The sequence below is a fragment of the Chionomys nivalis genome, chromosome 8 (assembly GCF_950005125.1).
Source record: "Chionomys nivalis chromosome 8, mChiNiv1.1, whole genome shotgun sequence".
Classification (NCBI taxonomy): domain Eukaryota; kingdom Metazoa; phylum Chordata; class Mammalia; order Rodentia; family Cricetidae; genus Chionomys; species Chionomys nivalis.
The window spans coordinates 49023829-49030487 of NC_080093.1; positions in this window are offsets into that span (position 1 = coordinate 49023829).

The following is a 6659-nucleotide window of genomic DNA, read 5'->3' on the forward strand; positions in this document are numbered from 1 at the left end:
AGACCAGGCTGGCCTAGAACTCACAGAGATCCGCCAGCCTTCGCCTCCCTAGTGCTGGGATTAAAGGCGTGCACCACCACCTCCCGGTTTAACACAGTTTTACAAATTAGCCCAAATTTTTCTTTTTTTTTTTTTTTTTTGGTTTTTCGAGACAGAGTTTCTCTGTGGTTTTGGAGCCTGTCCTGGAACTAGCTCTTGTAGACCAGGCTGGTCTCGAACTCACAGAGATCCGCCTGCCTCTGCCTCCCTAGTGCTGGGATTAAAGGCGTGCACCACCACCTCCCGGTTTAACACAGTTTTACAAATTAGCCCAAATTTTTCTTTTTTTTTTTTTGGTTTTTCGAGACAGAGTTTCTCTGTGGTTTTGGAGCCTGTCCTGGAACTAGCTCTTGTAGACCAGGCTGGTCTCGAACTCACAGAGATCCGCCTGCCTCTGCCTCCCGAGTGCTGGGATTAAAGGCGTGCGCCACCACCGCCCGGCCCAAATTTTTCTTGAAAATGCCTAGGCCTCAGGGTGCTAGGATTACACATAGGAGTCTCCATGGATGGCTCCCATGAACTTCCAGAGTCTTCCCTCTGGACAGTTGCAGAAAAGAAAGGCACAGACTCAAAACACAAGAACATGTCAGTGTGTATCTGGGAGCAGTGGCTCAGGCCTGTGAACCCAGGTACTTGGGAGGCTGAAGCAGAGAAATCACAAATTCAAGGCTGCCCAGCCTGGGCATCCTGACTCAAAAGTAAAGTCAGTTCAGTGGGCAAAGGCATTTGCTGCACAGACCTGAAGACTTAGCTTCAATCCTAGATCCCATGGTGGAAGGAGAGGATTGACTCCCGAGCACCATTCTGATTGCCCCATGAGTGCCGTACTCGGTCACACACGTGTGAGCACACACACACAGCAAGTAATAGTAATTCCTGAATAAAAACCAAAATTAGGGCTGCAGAGATGGCTCAGAGGTTAAGAGCACTTGTTATGTGAGAGCCAAAGTTACATTTGAAGTTTTAGTTACTGTGTCTAAGAGACCTGTGAAGCAAAAACACTTCTGGTCTGCAAGCTCCTTGCCCGAGGACCAGCCAGTTTCTGAACTGCTGGAGACTGTAGTCTATGGACGATAACAAGCCACATGTTTTTCATTTCCCTAAACAAGTTTGACCCATCAGCTCTGGACGTACTTGATCACAGGGGCGGGAGGTTCACAGACTGGAGGTGTGCTTGTCTGCTCTGGCAAAGGGGCTGGATCGATTCCCAGCGCTCACATGGCTGCTAAGACCCCTCAGTCACTCCATTTTTCAGGGTATCAGGTACCCTTTCTTGGTTCCTGGGACTATGTGTGTGTGTGTGTGTGTGTGTGTATATATATATATATATATATATATATATATATATATATATATATAATACAGACATACATGCAAGCAAAACACTCATACATATAAATTGATTTTTTTTTTTTTTTTGGTATTTCGAGACAGGGTTTCTCTGTGGTTTTGGAGCCTGTCCTGGCACTAGCTCTTGTAGACCAGGCTGGTCTCGAACTCACAGAGATCCGCCTGCCTCTGCCTCACAAGTGCTGGGATTAAAGGCGTGCGCCACCACCGCCCGGCTAAATTGATATTTTTTTAAAAAAAGTAAATAAAAGGTAAAAAGTAGGCCAGGAATGTTGCTTCATGGCCGGATGCTCATCTGGTACGCAGGATGCCTTAGGTTCAATGCCTAGAACTGCAAAATTCATAAGGCAGTTGTTTCTTGTTGATTTAACGATAGAGAAGCCTAGGGGCTGGAGAGATGGCTCAGTGGTTAAGAGCATTGCCTGCTCTTCCAAAAGTCCTGAGTTCAATTCCCAGCAACCACATGGTGGCTCACAACCATCTATAAAGAGATCTGGTGCCCTCTTCTGGCCTTCAGGCATATATGCAGACAGAATATTGTATACATAATAAATTAATAAATATTTTTTAAAAAAAAAAAGATAGAGAAGCCTAGAAGAAAACAAAGCCTCAAGGCTGAGAAGCGTGCCCAGCAGCCATCAGACAAGGAGACGGAGCTGTGGCAGGGACGGTGGCTCCCAAGGAGAGCTCTTGTTTCTACTCTCAGCACCATTAAAAAAAAATCAAAGTCCAGGATGTTGAAAAATCAGCATTAAAGAACAGAGAAAGGCCAGTGGGCCGCAACTGGCCAGGGTGCTCTGCAACATCTGGACGGCGGGGACCGTGACTTGAAGAACAGGGTTGCATCAGCGGTGCCGACCTAAATTTGGCAACTTTGTGGTTGTGTAAGGGTATCATTTTTTCTCAGGAGATACATGTTGAAAGGTTTCATGGTGAAGGTCAGGCCCTGTATGCTGGTCTCTGGTAGCTCAGGAAAAAACTGAGAGATCAAGAGGGGAAGCAGATGTTACTTTAGAACACCAGCTGTCCTTGAATCCAAACAAAGGGTCGTGGGTGTTGATTGTTCTGTTCTTGCAACATTTCGGAAGGTTTCACAATTGTTGAAAAGAAAAACAAAGTGGCCTGAACCCAGGTGTCCCCTCCCCCACCATGGAGGCCCGATTCTGAAGCCCCACTGCTCCGAGCCCTAAGGAGGACAGGTGCCAAATCTGTTTATACTAAAAATGAAAAAGCAATCAATTGGGGGGGGGGGACACGCCTTTAATCCCAGCACTTGGGAGGCAGAGGCAGGCGGATCTCTGTGAGTTCGAGACCAGCCTGGTCTACAAGAGCTAGTTCCAGGACAGACTCCAAAACCACAGAGAAACCCTGTCTCGAAAAACAACAAAAAAAGCAAAAAAAAAAAAAAAAGAAGTTCCAGGACACGCACTAAAGCTACAGAGAAACCTGTCACAAACCCAATTATTTTTTATTTCATATAACAGAATACTGTTGAGCCCCTAAAAGAGTAAACTAGGGTTCCAGAAACCTCAGGAGAACTTAGCCAGACCCAGTCCTGCCAACTCCCTGTATGTAAACAGTGGTGACCCATTATGTGGTTGTTACACGAGGACCCATTTTCAAACCCACTCAGTGGAGGACGACATTGTGGCTGGGTACAGTTCAGAGGCGCCAGGAGGGACCCTGGGGAGATGCTGTGCTTGGATTAAGAAACAGCAGCCCCATAAGAGGCAGATTGCCTTGGGGTACCGAACAGGTCCAGCTCCGTAGCAGTGTCCCTGGCGCCCCCGGGTGGTAGGTCTGAGACGTGAGACTTGCAGAAGAGCGCGCTGCCTCCTCTCGGGCTGCCAGGCGTTCTCACTGAGCTTTCTGAATGTTTCTGCTCCTGGCCAATTGCCACCTTCACAGCAGCAAAAGCTGAACTCAAATTCACCGCTCAGGAATCTTTGTTGGTCACATTCGCCCAACTCTTACTCCTTTCCCCACTGGCCCGTTCTTTGCCGTGGGAATGTGAGTTATTTGCGCATGCTCCCAGGATCCTTGGTTAGCTTTGTGGTTCCATGTGTGCCATGATGGCAGTGATGGGGAAGACAACAGCTGGCACCTAAAGATCTCCTGTCCCCAGGCACTATGTCAACCCCACCTTATGATGTCTCTCCCTAAGAATTTCTATTTACGCAGTGGTGAGTCCTCCAATAACCATTTATTAAGCAATTCTTGTGTTAATCTCTGAGTCTATAGGAAGCAAAGGCAGTGACTGTCACTGCCAGGGATTCCCGGATTGTAAAGGAAATAGATGCTGGTGATGAAGTATGCAGAACAGGGTCACTAACAAGTCACCTGCAGCAGGGAAGTGGGTGGGGCAAGTGACTCAGGCAGGTAGCCTGGAGGCAGAATGGGAGGGAGCCAGAACGGGAAGATGTTCATAGGTCTAGGGGCTCCTGGGGAAAGAATGCAGGTCCACAGGGGTCAGGACCCTGGACCAGAGAGAGCTGGATGTACTCTGAGTTGAGATAGTTCCCTGAAGCATTAGAGACTTTTATGAGCTGCGTAGAGACAGATGGAGGTAACCCAGGTGAGGGACCACCTGCCATCTCCTACTGTAAGCCAGCCCCTGGGATGGAGCAAGGGATGGATGGTCCAGTGCCCATCTGTTCAGTCAGGGCACCTCCAGTACCTGCCAGGCCAGGGTGTGGAGCCAGCCCTGAAGATGAGTCAGACAAGGACTGTGTGCGCCACAGGCTGAGACCAGCCAGGGATTAATAAGCAGTCAGAGAAGGGTGATGGGAGAAGCAGACACTGCAGGACCAGGGAAGATCCCTGAACCGGGCCTTAGCTGTGGTGGATGGGAACCCAGGAACATCCGAGACAGTAGCGCCAAAAGCACTCGGGTGTGGAAAGGGGGAAGAGAGAATTCAGGACCCGAGCCACCCATTTTCTTGACGCATTTCACGGTGGTGAGTGGGTGCACACAGAAGCACAAACCGGCAGTGGGACTCAGTGAATGCAGTGGTTAGGGAAGCCTCAGGGGCCAGGGGACACTTCGAATCAATCCCCTGAAGGATCCTAGGCTGGGAATGAGCTCAGTTGGCAGAGAGCCTGCCCGGCCTGCACGGGGCTGAAGCATTAGCACATGCATAGGCAGGTCTGGCGGTGCATGGTTGTAATCTTAGCATTTAGGAGGTAGAGGCAGGAGGATCACAAGTTCTTCATCAGTCAGGTGGTGGAACCTTTGATTCCAGCACTCAGGAGGCAGAGACAGGTGGATCTCTGTGAGTTCGAGGCCAGCCTGATCTGTAGTGAGTTCCAGAAGAGCCAGGACTGTTTCAGAGAAACCCTGTCTGGAAAAAAAAAAACAAAACAAAAAACCAAAACAACAACAAAAGAAGTTCCTGGTCACACTATACTATACAGAAAGTGTGAGGCAAACCTGGGCTGTACGAGACCCTGGCTGAAGAGAAAAGCTTCTGGCTGAGAAGCACCTCATGTTTAGCACAAGGGCCTGGCTCCTCCCCTAGCACCCCAAGAACAAGGCAGCAAATGCTCGGGCTGAGCCTGGACAGTGATCAGTAAGAGTGCGCCTAGTGCTACAGACAATGGCACATGCCTGTATACCTATAATTCTGACACTTTGCAGGGAGACAGGTTCAAGGCCAGCCTGGTCTACATAGCAAGTTCCTGCCAACAATCAAAGAGTGTGGCAAAGAAGCTGTGGAGGGACAGCATGTCTCAAAGGCAAATGCAGGTGGAAACGTGGAAGGAGTGGGGGTCTTGACCTTGACGTCTTTCTCCCCGCCCCCACCCCGCTCCTTCAGGTTCTTTCTTGCGGCTGGCATTGAGGCGAACATACCTGTGACCTATGGAATTGGCAGCCAGAGGAAAAACCAGAGTACTGGCTGTCAATTCATAGGTCAGAGCCCTGTGCACTCCATCTTGGCAGCTGCTGACAGCCTTCAGTCCCAAGCCTGAGGACTGCCGTGTCTCTGCTGGGTGGCTGTGGCTTCTCTTCCTCCGTGGGTACCAGCCTCCACCCCAGATAACAGCAGCCCCACTGGAACCAGTGGGCACTTCCACATGGAGTTGCTGTTACAGGAGGTGGGAGCCACTTGTGGTCAGGGCACGGCTGCAGGCACCTCCTTTCTGGCAGGATCCTGGGAAGAGCCCCACAACTGCCGGCCCACCCATGCCCCTCTTGGCTCCAGGTTCACTCATTTTATTGAGGCTTATCATTCACCCAAGGCTCACACCTGGCACCCCATAGGACGCCAACCTTCTTCCTGGGCGAAGTCCAGGCTCAATCCTGGAGCCTCCTCATCAGACCGGGAGTGGCTCGATTTACAGCTCTCCTGCAGCCTTTGCCCCCAAGGCCCCTTGTTTCCTCCTAAATACACCTGGAGCCCAGTTACTGCTTTTGCCCACCCTCAGGGCTGGAGCCACGGGGCAGAGGGAGAGCAAAGGACAACTGGGCTATAACCTCCAAGGAACTCAAAATGCCACTTTCCTGAGGGTGGAGGGTGGCCTTACCCAGGAAGCTGGAGACAAGAGTGAAGGAACAGGAGAAAGAAAGAGGGTGAGTGAGGCTGGGGAGCCGAGAGAAAAGCATGAGGACAGACAGGAAGCAAACAGACAGGGGAGGTAGGGAAGGACAGGGACCCCAGGCTGACACTCAGTGGTAGGGTGAAGAGCTTGAGGCTCTGGGTTTAATCATCAGCACAGCAAAAAATAAAATAAAATAAAAATTAAAAAAAATATATAGGAGGGAGGAGAGGAGTGGGCACTGGTACCTAGCCAAGTTCATTGAGTAGTAAGAGCAGGAGTATGGGCAGGCACTCCCCGGAAGAATTCAATTCCTCAACAGTCTAAGTCAGTCAAGGCCTGGGAGCTTAACTTCTCTGAAGTACTACGGGCTCCACCTATGCAAGTGGGAGGCCATCTTGCACACTGGTTTGCACTGGTGAGAAGCTGCCTACCCTTCCACCCACTCTGTCCGTGTGCGAGGAGCTGAGACCCCTGAGCTGACCCAGGGCTCATTTGCATTCTTATCCCTTCCAGAGATCCTGGCCCAAAAGGCTTCAGTGACGGTCCAGGGTCTGTCCTGCTGGGACTCCTCTGGAAGGAGAGGGAAGGTTCTGGAGTACCCCATTTTGGTAGTGGTAGAAAAAGACCCAGGGAAGCAGAGGATGCTGCGCAAGGTCCCACTGCTGGACCTTGAGGGGGGAGGGTCCTACCCTGTCCTTTGCAGGACAGAGCCCAGCAGCAAATCCCAAGGC